The 20200-nt window shown below is 44.2% G+C and overlaps 1 long non-coding RNA gene across 1 annotated transcript in view; it reads right to left on the reverse strand.

The window, feature by feature from the left end:
• The window catches only part of LOC309327234, an 88747-nt gene that overhangs the window by 40807 nt on the left and 27740 nt on the right, over positions 1-20200 (reverse strand). The gene's annotated exons all lie outside the window — the stretch shown is intronic.

The raw sequence follows: 20200 nt of genomic DNA on the forward strand, positions 1-20200 counted from the left end.
TGAAAAAAAACCCAGATCAAACTTTTACATCACTTGCTTTCATTCACTTACTTCCTTGACCTCCTCACACCTCCCATTTTTGTATTCTAGTTCAGTTAGATATTTCAGCAAATCCTTTCCAGCTTTGTTTTTATCTTAATAATTTATCTTAATATATTGTGATTTTGCATTCTCTTCTTTCATCAATTCATTTTTACTTAATCCTTTATATCTTTTCTGCTAAAACCACATAATTCTATTCCAACATCTTTCTAACATTCCTTAATTTTACAATATTTCTGAAGATAAACTTTAAATTTTCTTCCACCGACTCTTCTCCCTGGTCTCGGATTCTGCCAGTCATCTCAGCCAGTTCCATGTAGTCCATCACCTTCATCTGCCTCTTTTTGTTCCCTTTGTGAATGATGCCATGGCCTTTGGCTAGTGCAATAAAGTTTATGATGATGGTGTGCATGGGTAGGCAACCTAAGGCCCGGGGGCTGGATCCGGCCCAATCGCCTTCTAAATCCGGCCCACGGACGGTCTGGAAATCAGTGTGTTTTTACATGAGTAGAATGTATCCTTTTATTTCAAATGCATCTCTGGGTTATTTGTGGGGCCTGTCTGGTGTTTTTACATGAGCAGAATGTGTGCTTTTATTTAAAATGCATCTCTGGGTTATTTGTGAGGCATAGGAATTTGTTCATCCCCCCCCCCAAAAAAAATAGTCCGGCCCCCAACAAGGTCTAAGGGACAGTGGACCGGCCTCCTGCTGAAAAAGTTTGCTGACCCCCTTAGTGTTTACTTCTGAGCCTTTTCTTCTCCCAAGGCAGCAACACATCATATATGCCAACTGGCTAGTAAAAAGTAGATAATTTTAAAAGGTATGCTTAATAATCCACTGTGGGAGGCAGTGGAAGACAGGAGTGCCTGGCGTGCTCTGGTCCATGGGGTCACGAAGAGTCGGACACGACTAAACGACTAAACAACAACAACATGTTTAATAATCACTGAAAGACAGGGAGGAAGGAGGGGGTTAAACTCTGATGGTGTAGTGGTGCTTGTTGAATTTAATGAGGCAAATAGGTGTGCGATTTTGGCTTCATTATTTATTTAATGAAATTTACACACCACTTGATTGTAAAAAAAAATCTCAAAGTGGTTTACAAAAAGAGACAACGATAAAATCAAGAAAGATTCACAACCCTACTTTAAAACCTATAAAAGCTGAAATACTTAGAAAGTTGAGGCAATTTTAATCTATTTTAGTATCTGGGTAGGCTTGTCTAAACAAGAATGTTTTAAGTAGGTGCCAGTGAAGCCGTCTCCTTGATCTCAACAGGCAGGGAGTTCCGAAGTATAGGCACTGCCACACTAAACGACTGAGGTCTTGCAAATTTGGAATGGGTATTGCAGTGCCAGTTCTGCCAACCAAAATGGCTGGGTGGGCACATGTGGGAAAGGCCTTACTCACAGGATCAGCTGTTTTCTTAAAGAAACCATTTAGAACGTAATCATTTTCAGTTATTGTCAGGGAACTGACATTGGAGCCAGAAGTGGAGGCAGGGCTCCCAAGCGATGCCGGAGAAGGGCCAAGCAGGGAGAGAGGGAACTCATCGGCTGGGGAAGGAAATCAGCGTAACACCAGGGATAAAGGGGGGCGGTTGGGGGAATTGGAGAGGGGTCTCCAGGACTCTTCGCTGGAGACCAGCGGGGAGAGCACAGGTCCTCCTCTGCCCACACCCACCCTGCGCAGAAGACTTCCGCGCAGGGAAAGTAGGCGTAGACTTGGCGTCAAAGAGCTTTTGTGCTGGAAGAAGTTTAAGAAACGCACACTGACGGATTCTGCTAGCGACTGAACAGCCACGAAGTGAAGGGCTGTCCAGTCAGGAAAGGTTTAACCAGGCTACCTAGCCAGGAGTGGTGGCAAACTTACGCACGAGCAACCCCATACATCCATTACAGTTATAGAATAAAATATATATTTATTTTGTGTTTTACTTTAAAGTGAACTCTGTGCTGTTTTGTACCACATTTATCCATAGCTACTGGTTGGTATTATAACTGACAGATATATTATAATTGAAATGGTATTTAGATGGAGGTTGGCAGTGACAAAAGGATTAGATAAATATGTAAGAGTTTTGAACCTAAATTAAAGAAAACAAAACACTTTAGGTGGGTGAGTTCGCCTCCTTCAAAACAAGTAATGCTGGAATTGAAGATGATTCACCACAGTGCACTGCCTGCAATCTGTGCTACAAAAACAGTTTTACCCCTTGATTTCTGTAAAATGGCCTCATCCTGCTTCCTTGTGGCATGATCTCCCATGCCTTTAGATTGTGGGAGAATGGTGAACTGATGTGGGTATCTGAAAAGGAGTTGATCCTGTGGATAAGGCCAGCATACCAGTCCCATTGATGTAGCCACAAAACACGTCTCTCCCCTATCGGTCTCTACAGCCACAGCAGATGCTGCAACCCTTCAATGGTTTGACCTTACCCCAGAAGGCACACTCCCCCATTGTCTCCTGAGACGGACGGATGCCAACCATGCACACACAGAAAGCTTGCAGATGTGCAGGATTTCACCATAAGGAGTCAGCTGCCACACCACTTGGGCTACACGTGAAAGGTGCTTAGGTTTCTTTGAAAGTGATGAAACTGGATCTAGGTCAATTGACACACTTTATAAAGACTAAATTGTGAGGAGGTATAAAGTGGAAATCATGGCAGATGGTGACAGCAGTCACGAAATTAAAAGACGCCTGCTTCTTGGGAGAAAAGCAATGACAAACCTAGACAGCATCTTAAAAAGCAGAGACATCACCTTGCCAACAAAGGTCCGTATAGTTAACGCTATGGTTTTCCCAGTAGTGATGTATGGAAGTGAGAGCTGGACCATAAAGAAGGCCGATGGCCGAAGAATGGATGCTTTTGAATTCTGGTGCTGGAGGAGACTCTTGAGAGTCTCATGGACTGCAAGAAGATCAAACCTCCCCATTCTTAAGGAAATCAGCCCTGAGGGCTCACTGGAAGGACAGATCCTGAAGTTGAGGCTCCAATACTTTGGCTACCTCATGAGAAGAGAAGACTCCCTGGAAAAGACCTTGATGTTGGGAAAGATGGAGGGCACAAGGAGAAGGGGACAACAGAGGACAAGATGGTTGGATAGTGTTCTTGAAGCTAAAAACATGAGTCTGACCAAACTGCGGGAGGCAGTGAAAGACAGGAGTGCCTGGTGTGCTCTGGTCCAGGGGGTCACGAAGAGTCGGACACGACTAAACGACTAAACAAAAAACAACAATAAAGTGGAAAATTGATGCATAATCTCATTTTCCATCAGTTGGTGAAAAGTATGGCATTACTATTGATCCCGCTGCCACATACACCTCAAAAGTAAACTGGACATTCGCCTATGATTCCTTATAGTCATCTTCATTGCAGGAGCTTCAGTTATGAATTGAAGAAAAAAAAAAGAAACAGATATTTTCAAATATTACAGTTACATGTATTTGGCTTAGGTTATCGTTGACCATTGTTTTGAATCAAAAACATGGAACTGTTAAATGAAGGATAATCCCTATGTACAAAGAGATGTTTTGAGATAAATTTGGGCAGCACTTTATATTTCCACCTTAAATCCTCAGAAGATGGCACTTGCTTAAGGTTCTGAAGATGGGAATAAGATCTGCGAAAAATCAGACAAGTGAGCAGAAACAAAATATGACTTTTTGCCCCAGGGGTAATGGAGATGGAGATGAATCCTGACAGGCACACACATGACAAGGCCGAGGCAGAGCAGGAACGGGTGACTCACAAATTGTAGTGGCACGTTCTCTCCAAGGGCTTCAGTGTGCGAGTAATGCCTGAACGATCTTAGCCACGTTCACATGAGGAACACAATGGCTGGCTGGCTGTTGAGCCATATAATAAAACCCCAACAAATTAAGTATAAAACAGCCTCTGGTGAGTCATAGTCCTAATTAGAAAGAGAATTAACAGGTATTAGATTAGCAAAAAACTCCCTGCTAGGAAAGTACATAGGGGACATTATTAAAGAGACTGACCTTTTTTGTTTGGTGTGTGTATGTGCGTGTTTGTTTCACTGAATTTGATCACACTTTTAATTACTCCTGCCACCATCAAGAACTAACTGGATTCTTTCAGTTAACTACTGGCGAGTAGAAAGGTTTATAAATCATCCTGGAAGGCAGAGGAGCAGAAGGAACTACAGACCCACAAATTATTACTCTGCGCCAAACATCACAAATATCACGTTTGCTTAGTTTCTCTCGAATGGGCTGCATCACTCAGAGCACTATGTATAGTTTGGCTTATTGGTTATACTTTCTTGAGTGCTTCGACAGACACTCTTCTTTTTGCTAGGTTAGGCTCAATGAATACAATTTGGCAACTGACTAAACATCTAGGGTATGGTTTCCAGATGTCCCCATTTCCCAGGGACAGTCCCTGGATTTACAAATCTGTCCCCGGACAAAATCTGTCCCCAGAATGTCCCCGGATTTCATTTAATGTCCCTGGATTTATATTTTAAGTGCTGTAGATTTATCAGTAGGGAATGAATGTTGCATGATTGGTTCAACGGCACAAGGCGCATCATATGGGGACTTCTGGTGAGGCAAAATGGCGGGTGCCACAGCAGTGAGCAGCACCTGAAGCCAGCCAGAACCAACACTGCACTACCAGGCTGGCTCTGGGCTGCTGAGACTGCCGCTGCCGCTGCCAATAATAATAATAATAATAATAATAATAATAATAATAATAATAATAATAAATTTTATCCCCCAAGGGGGAACCGGGGACGCCTGGTGCATCAATGGAGCGAACTGCTGACTCCCCCACGACCCAAATAGAGCCAGGAGTGGGAGCACCTGGCCGACTGCCCAGCAGCACTCTGGGGCCAGGAAAAACCCTGGAGCCGATGCAGGGAGAAGGAAGAGAGGAGAAGGAGAAGGAAGAGAGAGAAAGAGGAAGGAGAAAAAAGAGGGAGCCTCCACCACTGCTGAGGAGGAGAGGTAGGAGAACACCAGGAGGGCAAGGACATGTGGCCGAGCCCAGGCCCAACCTGAGTCTACTCCACAATGGCTAGCGCTCCAAGAGAGTAGGCAGGGACCCAGAGGAAGGCGGCACAACAGAGGAGACCACAGAAGAGAACACATTACAGTGGTACCTCGGGTTAAGAACTTTGTTTCAGGATGAGAACAGAAATCGCACAGCGCAGCAGCAGCGGGAGCCCCCATTAGCTAAAGTGGTACCTCAGGTTAAGGACAGTTTCAGGTTAAGAACGGACCTCCAGAACGAATTAAGTTCTTAACCCGAGGTACCACTGTACTTCTTAATTAAAAAAATAAAAATAAAAAATAATAATAACTTCCCCCCCCCTCTTTTTTAAAAAAGTGTCCCTACATTCTTTGGAAAAAAAATCTAGGACTGAAATTCAAAGTAGCGAGGAGATCGCTCTGTCAGTGCAACCATTACTGCTTGCCTGATGGAATGACTTTCCCAGTCCTCCCACTCTGTCCCGTTCAGGGGGATTCTCCCAACCACCATGAGCTACTTTGTGTGGTGCAGAGGACCCCACAGGGGGAGGAGAGGACGGGCAGCTGTGTTGTGTTATCGGGATGTTGTAGTGGCTTCTACTACTGCAACTACATAGTTGTACCTACCTCTATGCATTTATAGCTGCATCTACTTGCATTCATCTCTCATGACATCTGCTCCCCCTTATGCTGTCTCTGTGTCTCTGCCTCTCTCGTTTGCTACCTTTGTCTCCCTCCGCCCCACTGTTGGCTCATCCATCACCAAAAACTGGGGTCAAACTTTATCTCACATTGCTGGCTACTTTTCTTTTGATGGCAGGGAGGGGCGGGAAGCAGCTCAAAGGCCCCCATCCAGGTATGTCCCCTGTTAGGGAGCCCACACCAGTTTCTTGCTGAAAACCCCTCACTGGCTGCTCTTTTTTTGCATTGGAAGGGAAGCCTCACTATAGCAGTTTGGGAACATTTTTGTAGGGTCGGCTGTGTGGGGGAAATAATTGCTTTCCCTCCCCACACTCTGAAGTCTCTTTGATGCTTGGCTGGCACTGCAACTGCTAATTATATATTTTAAAATATGCATATTAATTGTGTCTACACACAATTAACATCAGATCGAGCTTGGGCCTTAGGGAGGTCTGAGTGTCTTGATATAAACACACACACACACACAGAGACCACTCGGATTCTCTGGATATACATACACTTTCCCAGCTTTACTGAGAAACATATGCAGAGACAATTTCTCCATAGGTCTTTCCCCATAGTTCTTATTCATGTAATACTTAGTTACCCTAGAGATATATTTTTTTTAATTGACTGACTCATCTTGAAAATTTTGCATGTGAATTTTCTTCCCATAAATAAGCCCATGTTGCTGAAGCTAATTTAGTACAGGTAAAACAAAACAAATTCCTTCCAGTAGCACCTTAAAGACCAACTAAGTCAGTTCTTGGTATGAGCTTTCGTGTGCATGCACACGAAAGCTCATACCAAGAACTGACTTAGTTGGTCTTTAAGGTGCTACTGGAAGGAATTTGTTTTGTTTTGACTATGGCAGACCAACACGGCTACCTATCTGTAATTAGTACAGGTAGACACTGAACTCAAATGCTTGATAACAGATACAAAAGTGTTTGTTTCTACCTTTTCTCCACAACCTTCTCATTGCATGGGCTCCATGAGCTATTCTCACAAATCAGTACAGTTGACCATTTTCTAAAGAGAGGCTGCATGGGTAAATAGGAGAATGAAGTTGCGCCATATTTTCATAAACCATACCTATTCTAGTTTGCTACTTTGCAATTGATACAATTGGGAGTATACTAATTTTAGGGCTGTGTAAGTCCCCTGTCCCCCAATTTGGTGTTTCAGATCAGGCCCCAATTCAGTTTGGATCAATTCAGACCTGATCTGATCTGATTCCAGCCTAGAAAATCCCAGTGAATATTTGGAAATCCAAATATTTGATCCTTCCATTGACTTGCACTGGGAAACCAAGAAGGTCATAATTCTTTGTTTCTTCACATAGGTGCATGAAATTTGTAGGAATTAACCACATCAAATTTCTAAAGCTTGCTTTTTTCAAAAGATAAAATAAAAAAGTGAAAGTGAAAGGACCATAAATAATTTATTCCTTGCAAATGATAGACACGTTTGGAACATGATAAGGTCTGATCTCAATTGCTGAAGGAAATTGCATCTGCCTCTAACACTGCATATAGCTGCTGTAAAAATGAACACATTGCCTAAGTTAACTTTTCTTTTTCACACAGGATGGATCTCCAACAAACAATTTAAAATTTGGCAAAGAGAATTGGACCATTTTATTTTTAATGGGGAAAAGTCAATACTGAAAATGAACTTACTTTACATACAAATGAAAAAAGGTGGGTGAGGGATTCCAGACTTTCAGCGAGACCAACCAGCTTCATCATTTAATATTTATTAGTTTAGACAGTAAAATAAAGACATGGGTGCAAATAGAAAATATTTCCGTAAATGGTCTCCTAATTAGTGTTTTACTGTAAAACCAATGCAAGAAAAATCTTTCAGTAGCTCTTTACTTATTAGTTGGATATGTAGAGGTATTACACTTATTACTCCTCATTGCAACCATAATATTTTCATCCACAATTCTATAGCAAACAAAGGCTTGAACCCTGGCAATCGTGGTGTTAGAAAGTTTTTTCCTTCACCTACATGATTTTTTAATATATTAATGGTAGACCTGTTTCTGAGCTGGGGATTCAACTGCCAGTTGGTTGGTTTCAATGGTGGCAAATTTAATGATTTCGTTTAGCATGTCTGCCCCTCACTCACAGCTTTTGAAAACATGATTTCAGCAGCCTCTAATCAGGTTTAATTTCTTCATTATATACTATATCACTAGACCTCGATGGTGGAGATTTAAGTTAAGTGACCTTTTAAAAGTCTGGGAGGGAAACTGGGGAATAACACTTGATGACAAAGACTGGTCTAACCACTGGAGTGATCCTCGAATCCACACTGCTTCCTCTTAAATATGAGGATGTGTGCTTAAGCTGGAACATTGTTGGGATGCAACACCTGCAAAACTTTCTCACATATTGCTCAAATCTTCAACCTCTTGGTGAGGATTACCAACAGCTGGCACATACCACCATGTGTGGTGACGGCGCTGGAAAGCACAAGCCTTTTGGGATGCCATTTTTGCTGCCCATCACTACAAGTAAGTACTAGGATGGAGTAGTCTGACTAGCGGTGAGCAGTCTGGCCAGTGTTGATGCTGCTACTGCCAGCACCTCTGCCTTGGGTGGCACCATGGCTGCTATGGGCATGTCTCATGCTAGTGCTAAGCTTCAGAAATTATACACTCACAGTATGTGGGCTGCTTGTGCACTGACAAGACTAACTGGCACACATGTGCGTGCATGCACTTCCCCCCTCAAATGCTAATCAAGATAGACACAGAACAAACATATAAATGAAATGCAAACTTACCATTAAAACTAGGGCCAAAATGGGGAGAGGGGATAAGGAATGGGTCGGCAAACTAAGGCCCATGGGCCAGATCAGGCCCAGTTGTCTTCTAAATCCGGCCTGCAGATGGTCCGGGAATCGACATGTGGATCACCAGAGTGTGGATCGCCAGCGTGCATGTTCTTTTCCTCTCCCTCTCTCTCCCTCAGACGGCGGCACTTTTCTCCTCAGGGATGGAGCAATCTTTTCCCACGCTGGGCGCTCACCTGCCTGCCTGCCTGAGTAGGGCGGCGCTGTGAAGGGGGCATGTGATGCCAGCTGCTGCTGTGTTCTCCTCCTGCTCCCTCTCCCTCAGTCTGCTCTTCCTTCCCTCTTCGAGCCCCTTTTCTGCGCCGCTTCCTTGTACGCTTTCTTCGCCACTGCCGCCTGCCTGCCTGCCTGCCTCCCTCCTGCATTCCTCCCATGACATTCAGGTAGGTTATTGCAGTGGCCGCTGTTATGTACTGAAGTTCTCACCCTGGGCCAGCAGGGGGATACTGTAGATAGTTTTCACTCAGGTCCACATATGCAAATAAGGGATTGAAAGTGACGTTCAGTGATTGGATAGTTACAGAAAGTTGTTACTGTTGCGTTGTAGTTGAGCTCTATATATAAGCAGGTTGGCTGAACCCTTCAGCTCAGTTCTGTTCTGGCCTGTGAATAAACAAGAACTGTTTGAAGAATCGCTGTGTCATCTGATATGTTCACCCACAACTTAGCAGCCGTGGCCGCCACTTGTGGGTTGGCAGGCGGCTCCGTCTTCTTCTCTGCGGTGCCTCTTGGGCAGCAGCAGGTGGTGGGTAAAAGCTCCGGCGACGCCCCGGTTCCCCTACCTCCATCCATGGCTCCTCTGCTGGGGCTACTGCTTCTGTCTTTGCCGGCCAGCGCCATGGTGCCTGGCTGGCTGGAGAAGCCCAATTGTGGCTATTGGAATGACAACTGGGACAGGTAAAGCGAAGCATCTTTAGGCCTCTGCGGGTGGGCGAAAATTGTTCATTTCCCCCCCAAAATATAGTCTGGCCTCCCACAAGGTCTGAGGGACAGTGGACCGGCCCCCTGCTGAAAAAGTTTGCAGACCCCCTAGGATAAGGGCAGTGAGACTAACTAAGCAAAGACATAAAATTTATGTAACGCTTGATCATTAACCAACCAACTTCAAAACAGCTTCTTTTTACTTTCCAACACCACCCACTTCCAGGGCAATTATAACTAATTTAAATTACGTATTGCACACAACTGCAGGAGAACAAAAGCCAATACAGTGCATGTGACTTAAGAACCTCTCAATTTTTATTGTACACCCCCTGACCAGTGGCATGTAGCAGACCATCACATTAAATAAAGTTATGATACTGACATGGAAACCTCTGTCTTGTGCTTTTTTAAAAAAAGAAGAAGATGTGATTTGGATTGATTTGGGTCTGTACCTTTGCTTGATTTCTATTAATGCGGAAAGGACACAGACAGGTACTTAATGTATGGCAAAATACTAATGAATAATCACCATAACCTATGGCTCCTGCAACATTTTCTATTTGTGCCTTCTGACCACATATAACTGAGGGCAAATTTAAAAGGAGCCCCTGCAAAGGAAGGGGAAAATGGAGCGCTATCATAAACAAGCTCTCCACCCCAGTGAAAAATGAAGGTTTGACAGAAAGGGCTTTCAAATGAAACACAGGTGTACAGGTGCACATTGGGAAGTTTTTTGGGGGTGGGGGGAGTTTGAGCTTTGCACTGTGGGTCAAACTGTGTAATTCGGGGGACTGGTCTAAGGACCTCTATTTATTATCTCCAACTGCACATAGCAGAACACAGGTGTGTGCCACTAATGGAATCATAGAATCATAGCATGGTAGAATTGGAAGAGACCCTGAGGGTCCTCTAGTCCAAACTCCTGCAATGCAGGAATCTTAACTGAAGCATCCAAGACACATGGGCATCCAATCTCTGCATAAAAACCTCCAAAGATGGAGAGTCCACAACCTCCGAGGGAGACCGTTCCACTGTTGAAAAGCTCTTACTGTCAGAAAGTTCTTCCTGGTGTTTCTCGTAACTTGAATCCATTGTTTCAGGTCCCACCCTCCAGACCAGGAGAAGGGCCCGAACCATTGAATTCAAAACCCCTATTTGGCATGTCCCAGTGTGGGAGGGGTGGCTAACACCCCAGAGGACAGGATCACACTTCAAAACGACCTTAACAGATTAGAGAACTGGGCCAAAACAAACAAGATGAATTTTAATAGGGAGAAATGTAAAGTATTGCACTTGGGCCCAAAAAATGAGAGGCACAAATACAGGGTGACACCTGGCTTGAGAGCAGTACATGTGAAAAGGTTCTAGGAGTCTTGGTTGACCACAAACTTGACATGAGCCAACAGTGTGACGCGGCAGCTAAAAAAGCCAATGCAATTCTGGGCTGCATCAATAGGAGTATAGCATCTAGATCAAGGGAAGTAATAGTGCCACTGTATTCTGCTCTGGTCAGACCTCACCTGGAATACTGTGTCCAGTTCTGGGCACCACAGTTCAAGAAGGACACTGACAAACTGGAATGTGTCCAGAGGAGGGCAACCAAAATGGTCAAAGGCCTGGAAACGATGCCTTATGAGGAACAGCTAAGGGAGCTGGGCATGTTTAGCCTGGAGAAGAGGAGGTTAAGGGGTGATATGATAGCCATGTTCAAATATATAAAAGGATGTCACATAGAGGAGGGAGAAAGGTTGTTTTCTGCTGCTCCAGAGAAGCGGACACGGAGCAATGGATCCAAACTACAAGAAAGAAGATTCCACCTAAACATTAGGAAGAACTTCCTGACAGTAAGAGCTGTTCGACAGTGGAATTTGCTGCCAAGGAGTGTGGTGGAGTCTCCTTCTTTGGAGGTCTTTAAGCAGAGGCTTGACAACCATATGTCAGGAGTGCTCTGATGGTGTTTCCTGCTTGGCAGGGGGTTGGACTCGATGGCCCTTGTGGTCTCTTCCAACTCTATGATTCTATGATTCTATGATTCTACCTGCCACTCCCAACCTTTCTCTGTTTGGTGCAAAGATATTAAGGGGGACTGGACTGTAAGCCTGTGTGGGTGAGCACACATGTCTCCTCTTGATTGGGAACCCAAATAAGAAAGGGTTCTGCGGAGAGAAAGAAGTAGGGAGCTGGAACCTCTAAAGCTGCTTTATAGCAGGTCAGATCAATGGTATATTTCATTCAGCATTATCCACTGAGTCTGTTTATGTCCCACTCATTTTGCTCCATTGCTGAAGTGCATGATAATTTGCCAAGTTAAAAGGTGGCAACCCTGAGATGATGTTCTAAAGCTAACAATAAGGGGGGGGGGAATCATCCCCCTGACCCTTGTTTGCAATCCAACAAGCGTAGAGGCTGCAGGCTTAACTTGGTTCACTGCTGCTCTATCATCCCTCTACATCCAAAGGGCTTTGGTACCCTTTTTCTCCCTTCCTGGGGACTCCATCAAGAATCTAATTTTTGTTGTCTAGCATTTCCGTCTAGCATACACACTGGTTAACTCAAGCAGGGGAATGTTTTGTTCAAGCAAATGCTTCAGCATAAAAACGAGTGAATTCCACTAGGTGCTGACATTCCAGATCAGTCCTTAGTGGTCTGGCTGACACTGGGTTATACTTATCAAAGTTGGTTGGTAGTAGAGTGGCTTGAATTATTCATCACTATCAAGTGACTCTTCTATCTGAGAAAATTCAAGACGGAGGTTGCTTATGCACACAGGCAATTGTTTTCAAAACAGCTGGCACGAACAAATTGCAGCAGCACCAAAATTGCAGCAAACTTTTTAGTTTTGGGAGGGTATGGGGTGTTAGGGGAGGGGTAGTACCTCTGGTGGGGAACATGTCACACTGCTTCTGGGGTAGTTTGTCCACCTTTGGTCCCCACCCTGTGCTCAGCTCTGACCTGTGGCTCCTAGAAGCTTTCAGCATGCCACAGTGGCCACAACCTGGGAAACAACTTCGATTGGCAGGCGAAGGGTAGCCAGTGGGTCTCAAACCCTTGGTGAGTCAGGAACTTCCCTTGCATGCAAAGACAGGCTCTGACGGATTGAGCAGACAAGATTAATAGTGGGTCCAATGGTCAAGAAGGCGGTTTCTGCATGTGCCATAGAGGAAAATGAGGGACAGGTGGGACTCGTCCACCTAAGAAGGTGGCCCGTCTAGGAGAAGGAAAACTCTGATACTAACCCTCTGCTGCCTTGCAGGATATATTTGGGAGAAGAAAAGGCTGAGGAGTAAACCCTACACAAATCCAGAGTGGGGTCCCCAGGACAGTTGGATGGCGCCTTATACGCCTCCTTCCGGCAACTCCTGCAGCCAAGCTGGTGCCAAACATATTGCTCTGCTTTGCTTTGGACCACATAAGTGAGACTGAGAGAGGGGTATTGTCGTCTGGGCAGCCTAGGACCCCCAGACACACTGCCCAGACTTGCACCCCAAGGAGGACACTTCAGTGCTGAAAACGCAGTGGTTTGACTTCACCCCCTGGAGGCAGTGGGGGAGCTTCATGCCCCGGCACTGGGGGCGGAGAGCAGGCGTAGGCGTGGCTGGTGTGTGTCCTGGGGGTGTGGCGCAGCACCCGCAAGGGCCTGGTGCCCAGCGTGGGGGTAGGGGAGCCAGGTGCGCTCCCCCCCGCTCCCTCTTCCTCTGCCAGTGCCTGGAGGTGCATGTTTATATTGGTTTTGCACCACTTTAACTGTCCTGGCTCTCCCCCCTCTCTCCCAAAATCCTGGGAGCTGTAGTTTGGCGAGGGTAATGAGAATTGGGGTTGCCATCAATCTGGGGGTGGGGGGTGAACCTTTGAAAGCTCTATCATTGGCAGAAGAATTACAACTGCTTATGGTGTAGAAATGCTCACTATGTTTATGCCAATGGCCATTAAGATTTTTAAAAAAGAGAAACCAAAAAACACAGACAGAAATTATAGCTCCAAAATGAATTGCTGGCTGGCATTTCAGAATTTTGCCAAATGATGGCAGACGTAACAATTTGAAAGCTGTACAACACCACTCACTACCAGCTAACAGAGAACTGTGTCACCAGGTTGATCACTCTGTTTTTGTTGCCTGCACAGGTATACAAAAATAGGGCAGGAGTGTGAAGAGTAGGGCTCACTATAGGACTGGTGGGCTTTGATTAGCTGACCACACAAGTTGTGGAAGCTTATGGTACTTTTCTGTTATCAACCATGTGGCATGTGCCATGAGTTTCCCTCGGTCCTTTCCTTGGTAGCTGGAAAGCAAGGGCAAGGCCGTATCATGAATGTAGCCAAACAATATAGCCAGTGGCTGTATGATCAGATCATAGTTATGTGTTTTATATTTATAGTTATGGGGACACGGGTGGCGCTGTGGTCTAAACCACCGAGCCTCTTGGGCTTGCCAATCGGAATGTCGGCAGTTCGAATCCACACGTCAGGGTGAGCTCCTGTGTTCATGTCACCAAGAATTGCTTTCTGCTCTGCTGTGTACATGATGAAGTCATGCAGGTATCAGATACCAGCGGAAAACTAGTCTATTAAGACTTTGTTGTGGTATGTGATATTTTCAAACCCATTTCTAAACTTCATCTGGAATATTATGGCTATTCCATAATTATTAAAGTTAAAGCCATGGTTTTCCCAGTAGTGATGTATGGAAGTGAGAGCTGGACCATAAAGAAGGCTGATCGCCGAAGAATGGATGCTTTTGCATTCTGGCGCTGGAGGGAGACTCTTGAGAGACCCATGGACTGCAAGAAGATCAAACCTCTCCATTCTGAAGGAAATCAGCCCTGAGTGCTCACTGGAAGGACAGATCGTGAAGCTGAGGCTCCAATACTTGGGCCACCTCATGAGAAGAGAAGACTCCCTGGAAAAGACCCTGATGCTGGGAAAGACACAAGGAGAAGGGGACAGCAGAGGACGAGATGGTGGGACAGTGTTCTCGAAGCTACAAACATGATCTGACCAAACTGCGGGAGGCAGTGGAAGACAGGAGTGCCTGGAGTGCTCTGGTCCATGGGGTCACGAAGAGTCGGACACAACTAACGACTAAACAACAACAACCATAATTATGGATATTCCCTCAAATATCCTGGCACATATTTATGGTTCTATTCATGCTCATAATAATATAATTTGTTTATGCTCCCTTACAAAATGGGTAGTCTTATTTGAAAGTATTAAAAGAAAAATGAGAGATGAAACTGCACCATTTCATTACTTATCTGTTCATAGGATTTAATAATACCCCCTAAAAAACATTTCCTTAGTTCAATTAGATTATTACTGTTCTGGGATTGCATGCTAAGCAGCAGTATTTGATCTGCTGTTTCTTGGCTGAAACTCACTGCTGTTAATCGGTACCAATCCTGATCTTAATTTCCTTCTGTACTTATCCACTGAGTGGATATTTTTGGGCATGGGTTTGATTTAATTATTTCTTTATCATACCTATTATAATTCCACAATATATTTCTAAGTTCTGTTGATACATTGTACTGGTCCATAATTCTTTATTTGAATGGAACTAAGTTCTTAAATGAGTTAAACAGCTGACTCGTAATATTTTTTTTACACAAGGGAAGACTATTCCTCCATTATTCACTAGTTATGTCCATGTGCTTTGTTCCACCCTGATTTCTTCACTCCCCAGATAAAGGCTGTAAATATATTTTTTTTTGCTGCTTAGCAATTATCTATTCTGACACATACTCAGGAACAAAAACAATTTATTGGGTTACAAAGATGCATTACAGTGGTACCTCGGGTTACATATGCTTCAGGTTATATACGCTTCAGGTTACAGACTCCGCTAACCCAGAAATAGTGCTTCAGTTTAAGAACTTTGCTTCAGGATGAGAACAGAAATTGTGCTCCAGCGGCGCGGCAGCAGCAGGAGGCCCCATTAGCTAAAGGGGTGCTTCAGGTTAAGAACAGTTTCAGGTTAAGTATGGACCTCTGGAACAAATTAAGTACTTAACCCGAGGTACCACTGTACTTTGGTTAAAGGAAGCTAAGTTTCATGGCTATAAGGCAAGCACTAAGTCCCCATTTGCAGCTGTTCCATATTTCCTTCAATATCTCCACAACAACCGTGCAGGGTAGGTTCAGCTGATAGCTGGTGATTGGTCCGAGGCAGGAAGTGAATAAAATAATTGTTAAGTTGTGGGCGAACATATCAGACGACACAGCGATTCTTCCAAGGCAGCTCTTTATTTGTAAACTGGAACAGAACTGAACTGAGGAGCTCAGTCAGCCTGCTTATATAGAGCTCTACTAGAATGCAACAGTAACCATTTTCTGTAACTAGCCAATCACTGAACGTCACTTTCGATACTTCATTTGCATAACTATCTACAGTATCCCCCTGCTGGCCCAGGGTGAGAACTTCAGTACATAACAATAATGATGAGTTAAATGAATTTAAAATGTGGAACTATACATGTTCGGATGGCAAACTGGTTTTGTTTTTGTATCTGGTTTTGCTGTAAAGAAAAAGCAGTGGAATGCAACAATTAAAGCATGGGGTAAAACGACTGCTGTCCTGATTTTGTGTGTTCAGCTTTACAACACCCCCATCTTCAGAGTTGGGACCCTTTGGTCTGCCAGATGTTGCTGGACTATAATTCCCATCAGCCCCAGCAAGCAAGTCCAATAGCCAGGGATGGTGGGACTTGTAGTTCAGCATCGTCTGGAGGGCCAAAGATTCTCCACATTTGTATTGTAACAAACTACTGCGCAATGATCCAAGTTAATTAATTAACGGCGGTGAACCAAGTTCAGCTCAGTGTAGTTGGGCACATTGCCTACAATAACACAAGAGTGAATCTGTTCCATATTTTAAAATGGAGTATGTTTCCTGTGAAGATATTCAGTCATGTTTCACTATTAACATTAAAAAAACAAGCAACAGAGCAAAAAAAACCATACATGGCAATACTTGTACTGGAACTTTTGAAATTATTATTCATATCCAATATATTTTACTGTTTGTTTCTGTAGCTGATGAGTGTGCAGATCCCATACAAAATTATTTGTTTTACTTTTTATATATGTATACAAAAGCCCCAAAGAGATGAATTATATCCACCTCATTAATGTTATTGCTCAGAGATGGCATAACCTATGTATTCAAAATTAAGGAAGATTAAATCTAGGAGAGATATTAAAGATAATTCATTATCTTATGCTGTTCAACACAGTGGCACCAATCCAATGCTATGTGTGACAGGCCAAGGCTGATTTGCATGACCCACACGCTAGCAAGGTTATGCTTAAAATTCTACAAGGCAGGCTCAAGCAGTATGTGGACCGAGAACTCCCAGAAGTGCAAGCTGGATTTAGAAGAGGCAGAGGAACCAGAGACCAAATTGCAAACATGCGCTGGATTATGGAGAAAGCTAGAGAGTTCCAGAAAGAAATCTACTTCTGCTTCATTGACTATGCAAAAGCCTTTGACTGTGTCGACCACAGGAAACTATGGCAAGCTCTTAAAGAAATGGGAGTGCCTGATCACCTCATCTGTCTCCTGAGAAATCTCTATGTGGGACAAGAAGCTACAGTTAGAACTGGATATGGAACAACTGATTGGTTCAAAATTAGGAAAGGAGTACGACAAGGCTGTATATTGTCTCCCTGCTTATTTAACTTATATGCAGAATTCATCATGCGAAAGGCTGGGCTGGATGAATCTGAAGCCGGAATTAAGATTGCCGGAAGAAATATCAACAACCTCAGTTATGCAGATGACACAACCTTGATAGCAGAAAGTGAGGAGGAATTAAAGAACCTTTTAATGAGGGTGAAAGAGGAGAGCGCAAAATATGGTCTGAAACTCAACATCAAAAAAACGAAGATCATGGCCACTGGTCCCATCAACTCCTGGCAAATAGAAGGAGAAGAAATGGAGGCAGTGAGAGATTTTACTTTCTTGGGCTCCATGATCACTGCAGATGGTGACAGCAGCCACAAAATTAAGAGACGCCTGCTTCTTGGGAGGAAAGCAATGACAAACCTAGACAGCATCTTAAAAAGTAGAGTCATCACCTTGCCAACAAAGGTCCGTATAGTAAAAGCTATGGTTTTCCCAGTAGTGATGTATGGAAGTGAAAGCTGGACAATAAAGAAGGCAGATCGCCGAAGAATTGATGCTTTTGAATTCTGGTGCTGGAGGAGACTCTTGAGAGTCCCATGGACTGCAAGGAGATCACACCTATCCATTCTGAAGGAAATCAGCCCTGAGTGCTCACTGGAAGGACAGATCGTGAAGCTGAGGCTCCAATACTTTGGCCACCTCATGAGAAGAGAAGACTCCCTGGAAAAGACCCTGGTGTTGGGAAAGATGGAGGGCACAAGGAGAAGGGGACGACAGAGGACGAGATGGTTGGATAGTGTCTTCGAAGCTACAAACATGAGTCTGACCAAACTGCGGGAGGCAGTGGAAGACAGGAGTGCCTGGCGTGCTCTGGTCCATGGGGTCACGAAGAGTTGGACACGACTAAACGACTAAACAACAACAACAAGTCAGATATGCATGTAAAAGCCAATGTTGCCAAGATTTGATCTTGATCAAATCAAAAGCCAAGATTTGATCTTGATCAAATCTCTTTTATTTTTTCCCCTCCTCCCCTCACCCAACAGTAACTTTCCTATTCCATATGTGTACACACACACACACACACACACACACACACACACACACACACACTTGCAGCTGTGGAAAAATAGGTTGAGTAGGAGAGTTGTAAAGTTAGGAATTTAGAATCTGTTTTTAAAAGCTGCAAAAGCAGGTTTGCTTCTTTGTGAGGGGGGATGTTGTTGTTTTTTAAAAAAAGATGAATTGAACAAATCTGTGTCTAAAGGTGTGGGGTGTGAAACACAAGAGCAGTCAAGTACAACATCCCTAGAGTGGACATAAAAGGGGATGTCTGGACCAGCCAGTCGGAATTTCCTGTTTCTTCTAGGCTGGGACAGACTTGCTCTGCATGTGACTAGAGGTGGCGTGACCTCACCTGCCCAGGTAACAAAAGAGCAGGACTGGTCAGCCATCTCTCTCTCTGACTACATTCGTCGAAGAAGCAACATCTGCTTAGCCTAAGATGCTCTCTTGGCTTCCAGGTAAGAGAGGACAAAGGGGCTATCTCCTTATGGGATAGTTTCCAGGTGTATATTACTTTTGTAACTTAAGTCTGCCTTCTGGGATCCATTTGTGGACAGAATGTGTGAGTAAACTCTTTTTTATACTTTTATAGAAGACTGTGTCATGTCTATCTTTTATGAGGGACTAAGGGGGAAATTGCCAACGAAACGTATTTTAGAGGCTTTAGCGAGCCTGAGCAAACGCATCCGCTGTGCAAGTTTAAAAAGGGGAATGTTACTCTGCTAAATTGTAGAATTTGTTAACACAAGTAGGAATGGATATAATCAAGCAATATATTCTCTCCTGCATCCCTGAATATTCCCACAAAAGGCACTTTCAAATTAAGCCTGCCTGAACCATGTGAGGCTGGACAAAACCAACATATATTTTCATAACAAAGCCAATCTTGTGTCATGTGAGAGAAAGCATGAAACCACAGAAAGTCTGTACAAAGCCACTTCACACAGTACTTTTTTTAAAAAAACACACCCATAGACTTGCTTTATGTGTACATCTACAATGGTAAAGCATGATACAAGAAACACATCTGCCCAAGGAACACATCAGCCTGGATGGCTCAGTTGGATACAGTGTGGTGTTGACAATGTCAAACTTGCAGGAGGGATCCCTGGATGGAACAGCTGCATATTCCTGCATTGCAGGCGCTCAGGTTAGATCAGAACTGTGCAGACTTTTCATGTTGGTGACACACTTTTTAGACATCCATCATTTTGCGACACAGTACAGTGGTGCCCCGCAAGACGAATGCCTCGCAAGACGAAAAACCCACTAGACGAAAGGGTTTTCCGTTTTGGAGGCGCTTCGCAAAATGAATTTCCCTATGGGCTTGCTTCGCAAGACGAAATGTCTTGCGAGTTTTTCCGACTTTTTTTTCCTCCCCCCCTTTTTCTAAGCCGCTAAGCCGCTTATCTGCTTATCCGCTAAGCTGATAAGCCGCTAAAAGCCACTAAGCCGCTAATAGCACTAAGCCGTCAAGCCGTCAATGGGCTTGCTTCACAAGACGAAAAAACCACTAGACGAAGAGAATCGCGGAACGGATTCTTTTCATCTTGCGAGGCACCACTGTACAGTGGTACCTCGGGTTACTGACGATTCAGGTTGCAGACGCTTCAGGTTACAGACTCCGCTAACCCAGAAATAGTACCTCGGGTTAAGAACTTTGCTTCAGGATGAGAACAGAAATGATGTGGCGGCGGCAGCAGGAGGCCCCCAGGAGGTACCTCAGCTTAAGAACAGTTTCAGTTTAAGAACAGACCTCCAGAACAAATTAAGTTCTTAACCCGAGGTACCACTGTAATTCAGTTTCCCTAACATACTAAGCCCTTTCTGGCCCCAGAAGGAGCAGCTGACACACTAATGTGTCATGACACACAGTTTGGAAAGCTCTGGACTAGATGATCCTCAGGGTCCCTTCCAATTCAAGAACTCTGTGAACCCAGGTGTCATGCAGCTCAATCCATATGGTTGCTGTGATGTCCCTAGGCTTCCTGTTGCTGAGG

The sequence above is a fragment of the Podarcis erhardii genome (genome assembly GCF_964252035.2).
Source record: "Podarcis erhardii genome assembly, chromosome: 13".
NCBI lineage: Eukaryota > Metazoa > Chordata > Lepidosauria > Squamata > Lacertidae > Podarcis > Podarcis erhardii.